Here is a 12,009-nt window from a genome sequence, read left to right as displayed (position 1 = left end):
TTGCTTTCTAACTAGAAATATGAAGTATAAAGATTTGTTTTTCCTTGGAAAACAAAAACATATCTTAACCTCAAAACTAACAGATTACAAATGAGACTGCTATGCTCGCAAGAAGTATGACAAACAATACAATGCATTGAAAATGCATGGATGGAAGCTTCAATTTACAGTTTTTTCACCTTTGTGGCCTCTTTATCCGCGGCCTGGGAAGGGAGGCAGACTTTTTGGGTCGACTCCCGATTAAATCGGGAGTATAAGGAAAAAATTGAGATTTTTTCCTTTGTGAAAAAGTCGCCAAAAAGTCGGGGGATTAAATCGTTTAGTTCAAAAAATCGCGTTTTTAGGATTAAATCGGATTTTTTCCAAACTTTTTCCACACTTCTTGAGAGTAAAAAGCCAAAAGAATCTAAGTTTGAGGGATATTTACTAGAAGATGATGGAATCTTACGATTCCATAGAAGGATGTATATTCCTGATAATAGGGATCTTCGAGACACTATCCTTAAGGAAGCCCACAGAGCAGTGTATTGTGCACATCCTGGAGTAAAGAAAATGTATGCGGATACCAAGAAACTCTTCTTCTGGTCGGGTATGAAACGTGATATCGTTCAATTCGTTGCAAGATGTTTGGAATGTCAACAAGTAAAAGCAGATCATTGTCATCCAGCGGGTCTTTTACAACCTCACGACATTCCTATGACCAAATGGGAGATTATTTCTATGGATTTTATCACTGGGCTACCTCTTACTTCTCAAAGACACAATGCCATTCTGGTAGTAGTGGATAAATTAACAAAAAGCGCCCATTTCATTCCCGTAAGAGATACTTATGAAGTTGTTGACGTAGCTCGAGTATTCATAAATGAAATTATCAGATTTCATGGAGTACCTAAGAAAATTATATCAGATAGAGATTCACGATTCACTTCAAGATTCTGGACTTGCATGCAGTCAGCCTTAGGAACTCAACTAAATTTGAGCACAGCTTATCATCTTGAAACTGATGGGCAAACAAAAAGGGTAAATCAAGTACTTGAAGATATGTTGAGGATGTATGTTATGGATCAGCAATCACACTGGGAAAAGTACTTATCCTTAGTCGAATTTGCATACAATAACAGTTACCACAGCTCAATCGAAATGCCTCCATTTGAAGCATTATATGGCAGACCTTGCAGAACACCATTAAGTTGGGACAGATTAGAAGATTGGGTGATAGTAGGACCAAAATTAATCCAAGAAATGGAGGAGCAGATAAAACAAATTAGGCAACGATTAAAAGAAGCACAGGATAGACAAAAGAGTTATGTTGATGCTCACAGAACTGATAGGAAATATGAAGTAGGGGATCAGGTTTTCATTCGCATCAAACCGAATAAAAGCACTATTCGATTCGGAAAAGGAACAAAGTTGTCACCCTGATTTATTGGACCATTTAAAGTCATGGAAAGAGTTGGACCTGTTGCCTATCGTCTTGCGCTGCCACCTCACTTGCATAAAGTTCATAATGTATTTCATGTATCTGTATTAAGACATTATATAGCTGATCAATCTCTTAACCTTCAATGGAAGGAACTGCAGGTATCAGACGAAGGAATCATATCGGTCGAACCATTACGTATAATGGAACGTAGGGTTCGACAGTTCAAGAATCATCTGGTAGACCAAGTTAAGGTCCAGTGGGACACGTATAGTCCTGGATCGGCTACTTGGGAAGATACAGAAAACATATGTCAAAATTACCCATATCTGTGTCAATTTTGAAGAACTTTAAACTATGTTTTGTATATATATATTTTACTGTAAATCTGAGAATTAGAACCATTTTTGAATGACCATATATAAACATGAACTTTTATGACATAATATATGTTTAATTCCGCTAGTACATGGATACCAAAACGGAATATGTTATTGATCTTACTAAATTATAGTTATCAAAGTAAAGTTTAAATATTTGAGTAATTTTACTTCTGATGAGAATTAAGATATTATAATTTTTCTTTATTTATGCATATCAATATGATTGATGAGATAGAAATCAAAGAATGATTACATTTTGATATAAAAACTACTGACAGAAATAGATTACAGCAAAGTATGTTATATTGTAGATGACATGTATGAAATATACAGAAGCTATGTGTTTTTGAACATATTAATGCACATTTTATAAATGCATGGACAAGTGTTTATGATTGCAAATAATATATGTTACTAAAATGACCACGTGATGACAGAAACTTCAGAACATTTAAGGCTCAAAGAGATTCCATGATAAAGTATTAACCCTGATTTTACTAGGAGGGGTGGAGGTGTTGCCCACTGTTTATCCTCCGAACCTTGGAGTCATGGGAGGACTGTGCAAGTCACGCTCCTCTAGACATGTGATGATGATTGTCGGATGCCTACTAGGGATCAGGTCGGCATAGCCGACGCTGTCATCCTTGGAGTTTATGAATGGTTAGGTCAGTATAACTGACGCCATGGCATACTCCAGTAGAGGACAGATAGGATGGGAGCGGAAGAGATTAGAAAGAATAGGATGATTATAGAATAGCTAAAAATCAACTGAGACGTAACATGAATATTATAGTGGTAAAATATTAAAAAAATATTAAAGAAAACAAATTCAATTTTGTAATATAAAGACCTATATACTCATAATAATCATTAATATATTTTATAAACCCTAACTTCGGGACGAAGTTTTTGGAAGGAGGGATGTATATAATGACCCACTTATAATAAATTAAAGTTTATGAAATCAAATAAAATTAATTAAATTATAAATTATAAATTAAATAAATTAAAATTAAATCATTAAAATAAATAAATAAATTTTATTTCAAATTAAGATAATCAAATAAAATCAAATCAGATTTTGTTTATAAAAATCAACATGTATCATACTTTGGACACGGTGATGGAGGATGTCAGTAAATGAAAACTTATAAGAAGGAAAGGACAATTGGAGGCAGGGGGAGAAAAAAGAGGAGAAAAGCTTATACACAGAGTTTGCTTATTATCAGGAACAGTTGGGCCTTGCTTGTTCTGAGGTTTCTGGGCACGGGGGAACAGTCTGCTTCAACTGAGAAGTTTAGTGTACTGAGTAGCGAGGTTCTGCTCAGTTTGGCTGGGTGGTTTCAGTCTTTTGGTAACCAAAGCAGGAGTAGTTTGAGGCATCATCGACCGTAGGATTACAGATAAGTACTTTCATTGGTTCTGTCAATTAAATTTATAAAATTTAGTCATTTTTATCACAGGATTATGATGTGTAATTTTAGAAGCCTTTAATGCCTCTGCAATGGCTGTAATATTCTGTTCATAGGGAATAGTTGTTTAAATTATTCACAGTTCTTAGAACCCTCGAGTTTCTAAAAACTATAAAAGGAAAGACATGTTTTCAAATGCAATAAGTCATATAATTTTTTGGGGCTCAACAAGGTGATAACATCAGCTCCTTTTGAGGAATGGCTCCTCCTCGTGAGATCACCAAATCCAAACTATTAAAATTGGCAACTAGGGCCAAACTCCATGTGGGTCTTCTTATTTATGGCAGCTAATATTTTTCTTGGATTCTTCTCATCGAGAGGTGTAGGATTGTTCTAAAGATCATCCGATTCCGACATGTATTATGGAGATATGAATTTATTTGTGTTATGTGACAATTCGTCAAGGTCGGCTAGCAACCAAATTACCCCCACTCAACCTCAACGTTGCACTATAAATAGAGGTGGCCTTCAAGTCATTTGGTCACTCATCTCTTGTGATCTCTCCCTGTCCACTCGTTTGGGTTTTAGTGGAAAGAGAGGCCTAGAAGAGAAGGCATATATGTTGTCCTTGGGAGAAGGTCTATACGCTGCCCTAGAGGAGATGCCCTAGCCCTAGACGCAGTCAAAAGGAGAAGGCTCTACGCAGTCCTAAAGGAGGAGTCTTAGAGGGAGTGCCCTTGTCTTATACGCTGCCCTAAATTACAGTCAAGAAGGGAGTCATCTACCCGCAGAGAAAGGAGGGTCAAGTGATGCCCTAATCAGTCACCAAGAAGGCATATCCGCAGTTATGAAGAAACCTTATCCACAGCAAAGGAGGGTTATATATGTAGCTATAGGAGGCTCCTATCCGCAGCATTTAAAGGTTCCCTAGGCCGCAGTCAATGAGGGTTCTTATGCAGCAAGAGGAGGCACCTATACGCAATAGAGAGGAGGCCTAAGAAGAGCCCTCATCCGCAGTCCAATCTAGGAGTATTTTGGCCACAGAGGAAAGGGTCAAGCCATGCCCTAGCTGCAGAGAAAAGAGGGACTAATGCTGCCCTAAACGCAAGTCAAATTCCGCAGGAACAACTGCCCTAATCTATTGTCCCAAGGTCCTTATTACGCAGCCCTAATCTGTTGTCAAGAGAGGCCCATTAGTAGACTTGTGAAGACTCTTATTTGTTGTTCAAAGAGACCCTTACACGCTATCCTAAGGTGACCTAAAACACAGCTCAAAGAGACCTATTTGCAGTCACCTTAATCGCTGTCATGATGCCACATTGCTGACTGGGCCTAATTGAGGACTGTATGGGCATGTTGGTTATGATTCTTGAGCTTGATTTGAAGGAAGAAGGATCCGCTATAAGGAGGAGCTAGATGTTGCTATGTAAGGGTTGTTTGGATCACTGTTTGAAGGAACCTAAGTTGCAATCCACTACTAGGCTAGGCTGCAGGCCATAGCCAGCAGTTGGTAACCTTTTTGGGAGTTGCGTTCATAAGGTAAGCAGTCCTATAATGCTGCGTTTCATTGGAGGACTGTATGAAGACTTGTCATTGTCTATAGGTGGACTGTGGGGTGTATTGTAGGTGTTGCAGCACACTGAGTTTGTGCCCTATCCAGAGATCAAGTTTGCCAAGATATGCTTCAATCCTTACAGCATATGCAAGTTGCCAGATGGGCAGCCTTATCATGATCAGTGGAGCAGCAAAGGAAGGAGAACTTTGTGGAAAGAAAGCTTCAGTATGTTGGGTAATTGGTTGAGTTGTTCTAGGCCTATCATCTGTTGCATTGTGTCATCTTCATGGTGAAGATCATTGATGTCTGATCTCTTATTTTGGCAAGTCAAAGTGTTGACTTCAAATGTATTTGTACTATCTCTGTCTCTCTGCTGAACTATTGAAGAATATAAGAAGAATTGATCAAGGTTTCCCTACATTGGGGTTTGTCCCTGGTTGGTGCCACATCTTGTGTCCTCTTGTGTTGGCTTGTCTTCTGCTATTTATGTTTATGTTCTATCTGCACTTTACTATCATGCTAATGTGATTGCTAATTTGATTATTGTCATTGGGCTAATATGAAAAATTGAAGTAAATTGCGCTAAGCATAGAACATATCAAAATTTAACACAAACACTAGGGTGAGTAGATTCGTGCCTTAGTCTAGTGGTATATGGAGTCAAAAGTTTGCTTCTTCTCAAACTATACTTTTGGATAGTGGAAGTTTGTCTAGAAACAATGCCAAAAGAAAATAAAAAATAAACAAAATCAAATGTTAAAGGGTGATTAAAATGCAAGGAATTGTTTCTTATGTTGTGCCTTGTATTTTACTTACCAAACTCCAATGACATCTACCATCCTCTCAACCCTATGCACATACAAGTCTCATATCCTTATCAAACGACATACATGGTTCCATTGACATTGCCATGTCACCAAGTTTATCGGTTTGACCTTAAAGCCAACCTAGTCACCACTAATTTAATATAGACTTCTAGGCAAGCAAAGTCAACTAAGGATAATGGGCCTATAACCCCTCTTGGGAAGTCCACTCTACCTCTTGAGTTGTGTATAAAAATGAACTCAAGTATCATTTCTAATATCAGTTTGAGCAATTCTCTCATACACAAGTGATTCATTGTTTTAGCCTAAGAGCATCATATAATGGTGTTCCCTCTTGTTGCTATTGAAATTTGGGTAGCTCGAAAGGTATTTTAGAGTTGAGAAAATCCACAAAAAGGGAGCTTGTTGGCAAAGTACCCAAGTGTTGGGGTTTTGACCCAAAGTTATGGGCCTAGAACCCAAGATAATTTATATTATATTCTAATTTGTTGTTGAGTGGTTAAGTGAGGGTTTCTTGGAGGAAAAAGAAGACCCCCAAGACACACACAAGAGATATAAATAACAAGCCAAAGGTGAGACCTGACACACAGACACACAAGTGGAAGGACTCATCTTGTGAGCAATAGATCTGTCGTAAGAGAAGTTGTAGCTTTAGAGAGAGAGCCACAGGAGCAAGCAATGAGTTTGTCCAAGAGACCGAGTTGAGAATCTACGAAGCAAGAATGTGCCAAGCTCTGTTTGAACCAATCTATGACAGGTTTGGAGGTGCGGAAGCCTAGTAGGATTCAAGAGAGGCTAGTATGTGGTAGATAGAATAGGGTCGAGGCCTAGTTCTAATAGATCGAGGCTAGTTTGAGGCCTAGAAAGGCGAATTGCAGGCCTTATCTGTGGTTTCAAGGACAGACGTAGATATAATAAGGGATAGCCAGAGGGTGCTTAAGCCTTAGGAGTAGTGTCGCAAGGTGGACTGAGCCAACTAAAGCTATATAATAGCAAACCAAGGGATAGTGTGAGGAATTGTTGGATGGACTATGTGTTAGAAGACCTGTGTAAGGTTGAGGGTGAGTAGGCAAGCAAGAAGAGGGCAAACAAGGGCTAAATGCATTGACCGCAATGACTGAGGTTGCCTGTAGGAGGACCGATATTGATCAAAGGTTGCTACAGCAGGGCCAAGACACTAAGGGCTAGGGTTAAGGAGAAGTGATTGTGGCTTGTACAAAGCCTAGACAGAAGTTTGTGTGATGGCCAAGGGCTAGATAGCAAGGCAAGGAGTCTTCCAGGTGGGCAGCAAGGTTGACTGTGGTCTAAAGGAGCAGACAATGTGCTAGAAGAATTTTGTAGCAGCAAAAGGAAGTGGGATACAACAAGGTACAGCGAGACTTGTGTGGGAACTAAAGGCTAATGGAACAACCCAAGTGAGTCAAGATATTGCTAGTCATTTTTGTAGGCAAAGGACAACCATTTGAATTTGTATTTATATTTGGGCAAATGAGGACCTGATGGACCAAGCCTTAGCCTTAGTTGTATCTAGTCAAAGGGCAGACTTGTATACTATCTATTATAGCATTATATCAGGATTTGTAAATGGCGATCATCCCTAGTATGTGAGCACTATGGTTTTCTTGTTGATGGACTAATGAGCAACGTGATTTGGGCCAAATTGCCAATAAATCTTGTGCGTTGTTGTAGATCTGTTTGTTGTTATATTATGTTGTGCAAGGTGCTTCATGTTGAAGAATCTAGGGCAATTAGGTTAATAAGATTCTTCTCACGATGATAACTACTTATAAGGCACTTTTTACTTTTTATTATTAGCACAATCTTCTCTTGTTATTATTAGTGTGTGTTTTCTTACTTCATCAAATAGTTACCAAAACAAAAGAGACATGAACACAAAATGTTGGCTTTCTGCCAAGGCCAAAACCTCTCACTATTTGAGAGGAAAACCTGCACAAATTCTTTTTATAGAGATTCCAATTGACGAATACCAAGACCATGACCCTTGACCTATTTGGCCACTCCAAGACCAAGACACCAATCCTCTTCTTCATCATTGCTGAGATCATCATCATTGCTACAACACTGAGGCCATCAATACCGCACTATTGAGATCATTACTATTGCACCATTGTTGCACCTTCACCGAAATATTCATCATAACAATGATATCTCTATACTAAGATATGTATAGAGAGTTGCACCGAGATCTAAGATACATACATATAGATATATATATATATAGATATATATATATATATATATATATATATGAGAGTTGCACCGAGATCTTCATCAAGATCATGACCTTGTAACTATGTCTTTCATCAAGATCATGACCGAGACCATGATTACAACTATGTTGAGATCATGACTGCGTCTAGAATGTATGTCGAGACAGAGTGTGTCACTGTGGGATCATCGAGATCCTCCTCATCACAACTATGTCGAGATTGTGACTGTGTCTAGAGTGTATGTCGAGAGTGTATCACTGAGAGATCACCTAGATCCTCCTCATCACAAATATGTCGAGACTGTGACTACATCGAGTATGTCGGGACAGTGATTACCAAGATTGATGAGCAGGTCGAGTCTTCATCTCTATGGTACCCATCCAAAAAACACAAAGATGCTTGTCTGAATTCTCTGCCTTCTGTGGTGACCCTATATATAGTGGTTTACCTCTACACTTGAGCCGACATGTCATGCTGAACAGGAGTGTCTCCATATGTGAGTCGACTTGACTTCCTTTGTTATTTGGAGGCCGAATTCTTCAAGATGGATTGTGCTTGTCTTTGGAGGGCTTCTAGGCATTTCTATAGACTTGTATACATTAAACATAGGCTCAAGAAGAGCTCTTCATACATGACATTAATTCTAGACTCTAAATGACAAATCCTATTATTCTAAAATCACTTGCTCATGAAACCCATGAAGCAAGTTTACAATAATAATTTTGTTCTCTTTATTACATCATTTACATCAGTCATAATTACATGTCATTGTGAAGACCGAACCTAGTTACCCTTTCTTCAACACTTCATAGCTGAGCATCTCTAGTGTGTTTATGTGCTTGGTTAAGTTATAGACCTAACCAAGGGAGCAAGAAAATTTCAAAAGTTGTTTGGTGTGACCTTTATGTATGGTTATCACTCTATAGCACACTTACAATTTATTTCTCTAGCACATCTATGGTTCATCTCCAATGCACTTGTTGACTCTTTATCAAGTATTGTGTTACAACAAAAAGCAACACCCTAGGTTGGAAAAGGCCCAACCACCAAGCTACAAGCCCAAGTTGAACTTACAAAGGCTTCTCACGATCAATACATCAACCCTTCCTCTGATCTAAGCTAGGTCCTCTCTAGCAGAAGGGGATCTTCCCTAAGGTACACCTAAGCGAAAGTTAAATGGTGGAATCAAGTGTTCAAAGACTCACATTTATCTGGTTTGGAATTTGGTTCAGGTGCTTCATGTTGAATGGCTTTGTCATTGATGCCAACATTGGTCATTGAACACTCTTAATATTCGTCTTTGGATCACATTGATTGGAACTGATGTCTTAGAGCCCAATTATCTGACCATATTGCCCGGCACTTCTTGAAGAATTTGAGGAGGAAGATCAGCGAACTTGCTCTCATGACCATTTTCATTTTCCTCATCATGTTGATTCCAACGATAGGCAATACCCCTCATAACTCCTCACGGTTGAGGAGATATGCCTCTATAAATATTTGAGCCCAATTTTGTGATCAACAAGCCCCAAAGGAGATATTATAAGCAGTTGTTGGTTATTCAAGAAAAGTAAATTAAAATGGGCCTATCCTAGTCAAATTCAAAAGAGGTTTTTTATGAAGGATAATTTATCAAAAAAATTGAATTAAAGTCAACCCTAACGTTTGTTGGTTTTTTTTGGATCGAAAATTAATTTAAATTTAAAATTCAAGTTTTAGGTCCACCTCATGTTTGTATGGACAAGTCAGCCCTCCTATCAAGCCCCTTCATCACTATAAATATAGACGTGTTTTTCCTCCTCAGATTATCATTCTCTGATGCAGATATTATGTGGCCATGAGAAAAATTCCTATCTTCAACAACAAGCTGAACTTTTCTTAAGATTTCTTCTGGGTTGATGGAGCAATTTAAGCAGGATTACTGAGCAAGTTTCAGACCCCTATAGCCGACTAAATCCGACATACACATCTCTGCAACCTTCTTGAGGCTTAAATTCGGAGTTATGTGACCATTTCGACATTCCTGAGGCATTTCATGGGCACATTTGAGAAGTTCGATCTCTGGCACCAACGCTTGATCATAAAAATCTTTGTATTTTTTGTTTTCTTATGTTTTGGCTCATGTTAAAGGCAATACGATTAATGTTGTAAACTGAGGTGTACATCCATCAGTGTAATTACTCGATCTATCTAGGCAAGCCAATAAGCAACAACGTGAAAAAGTCATGGTTCTTGTTATGCAATGCTTAGTTGCGTAACAACTTCTTCAAACAAAGTTCTCTTGTTTGGTTGTAAACGACTCATTGGTCCAATAATATAGTTTTGGCCACATACATAGTGCACGAGGGGTTGAGTACAAGAAATGGATTTGGTTCATGTTGATATCTCAATGGATGCAATTTGTAAGGACTAAATATGGTCATAAGGCGGCATTATGCCAGTGAGATGGTCATTTGGTGGCATATGAATTCATAAGTATTTCTTTGTTGGTCTTAATTCAAGACTAATCAGAGTGTGAAGTTTGTTGATTCGCTCTTTTGACAAAGGCTAAGAGTAAAACAAACAAGGGTGACAGGTGTTATTGTCAAGGCCATTATAAATCTAGTAGGGTTCTAGATCCATGTAAGTGTGTGTTGTTTTGATCGAGATATAAAAGGTTGCTTGCAAGATAGAATCAAAGAACCAGTGCGTAAGGTATATTAATACAATATGTTGCGCAATCTGGTTAGACCTATGCGACTCTGAAACCTTCAATTGTTGGTCTAGTAACACAAGTTCGTTTGTAGGCAAATGTAAGTTTTGTACATTGCTTGGTTTATTGGCACAGCAAATTTGTATAGAGCATTTTTGGATGATTTCTAGCACAACATTCTTGTTGAGAAACTATGGCCATGTGCAAAGAGAATGATGACCAGAGACTGGATATATACACTATTGTTTGTATGGCTACATGGACAGAATTGTTGTTTGCCCGGTATCATAAAATGCTTGTCTAGTTCTTTGATGCTTAGAATAGGCTCTAATAGTTGCAGAGTGTTGTATCGTTGTTATTAAGTCATTTGATGAGTGAGTTGCTTCCGCTAACAACAAAGTATGTGTACCCCATGCCAAAGTAATTTATTGATTACTACTAAAGAATAATATATTTAGTTGCTCCCTGAGAGGGCAGAGCTTGTAATATTGTTGTTGCTATAGATCGTTGAGGGTATGATTATTACAAAAGTCTGAAGTACTAAAGATGTTATTCAAATAATGCATTGATGACAAGAAAGAGAATATCTTGACAAACCAATTAGAGGAATCTATTCAAAAACACGAGACAGAAGTTAGTCAAAAGCAAAACGAGCTTGATGCAGCTCTAAATGAAATAAACAAGCTCAAAGAATGGCAAAAAAAGGAATTGCAAGATGTTGAAGGAATAATCATCAAAAAACTACTCGCTTGAAGATGAAAGCAAAAGAAATAAGTGAAGCTCCATGCAATGAAGGGACAAGCTCCAAGTCGTCGTAGAGCAAAATTGACGAGAAGCCTGATAGCAAAATCCCTCAAAGGCCAAATCAAGGTGAAGAACAGAATAAATATGGAAATGTTGCTTCAAGAAGTAATGTTGAAGTAATCAAGGACAAGGATCAACAAAGAGTTGTACCTCCTCCAAGAAAGAATGTCTACAGAAGATCATCAAGACAAGACATCTCATCTAGGTACCCTAGTATGTTTAATGGTTATTGTTTCTCATGTTCTAACTTCAGGCATATGGCTAGGGATTGCAGAATTTATGACAAGGATGATTATCAAGGACATTATCAAAACCCTAGAAGAAAGTTTGTAGGATTGCAAGACAGATTTCAAAATGGCCTTTTCAGTAGAAAGTATATGTCAGTTCCTCCATCATTCAGGTTCAACATTCAATGTTACAAATGCCATAACTATGGGCATATAGCTCGTGATTGCAGATACATGATGGCAGTTTTCAGGAAGAAGAACTCTAATATCATACAAGAAGATTTGGAGAAGAAAAAAAAGCAAGAAGATCAAGAAAACGAAAAAATTTCAATAGTCATGCTCTCAAGATGTATGAAGTCACAAGTTCATGATAAATCTACAATGGAAGGTGTCAATGTTTAGGATGATCTGGCTGCAAAGCTGGTTCATACATTATTCTAAATAATCCAGCTTGATGACTC

The 12,009-nt window shown here is 38.0% G+C and overlaps 1 protein-coding gene across 2 annotated transcripts in view; it reads right to left on the bottom strand.

The window, feature by feature from the left end:
• The window catches only part of LOC149176684 (sterile alpha motif (SAM) domain-containing protein), a 142,181-nt gene that overhangs the window by 117,969 nt on the left and 12,203 nt on the right, over positions 1–12,009 (bottom strand). The gene's annotated exons all lie outside the window — the stretch shown is intronic.

The sequence above is a fragment of the Pinus tabuliformis genome, chromosome 4_1, assembly GCF_031772625.1.
Source record: "Pinus tabuliformis cultivar Carrire ecotype Pingquan chromosome 4_1, CPIR1, whole genome shotgun sequence".
Classification (NCBI taxonomy): Eukaryota; Viridiplantae; Streptophyta; class Pinopsida; order Pinales; family Pinaceae; genus Pinus; species Pinus tabuliformis.
This window is presented reverse-complemented; position numbering and strand designations above follow the sequence as displayed.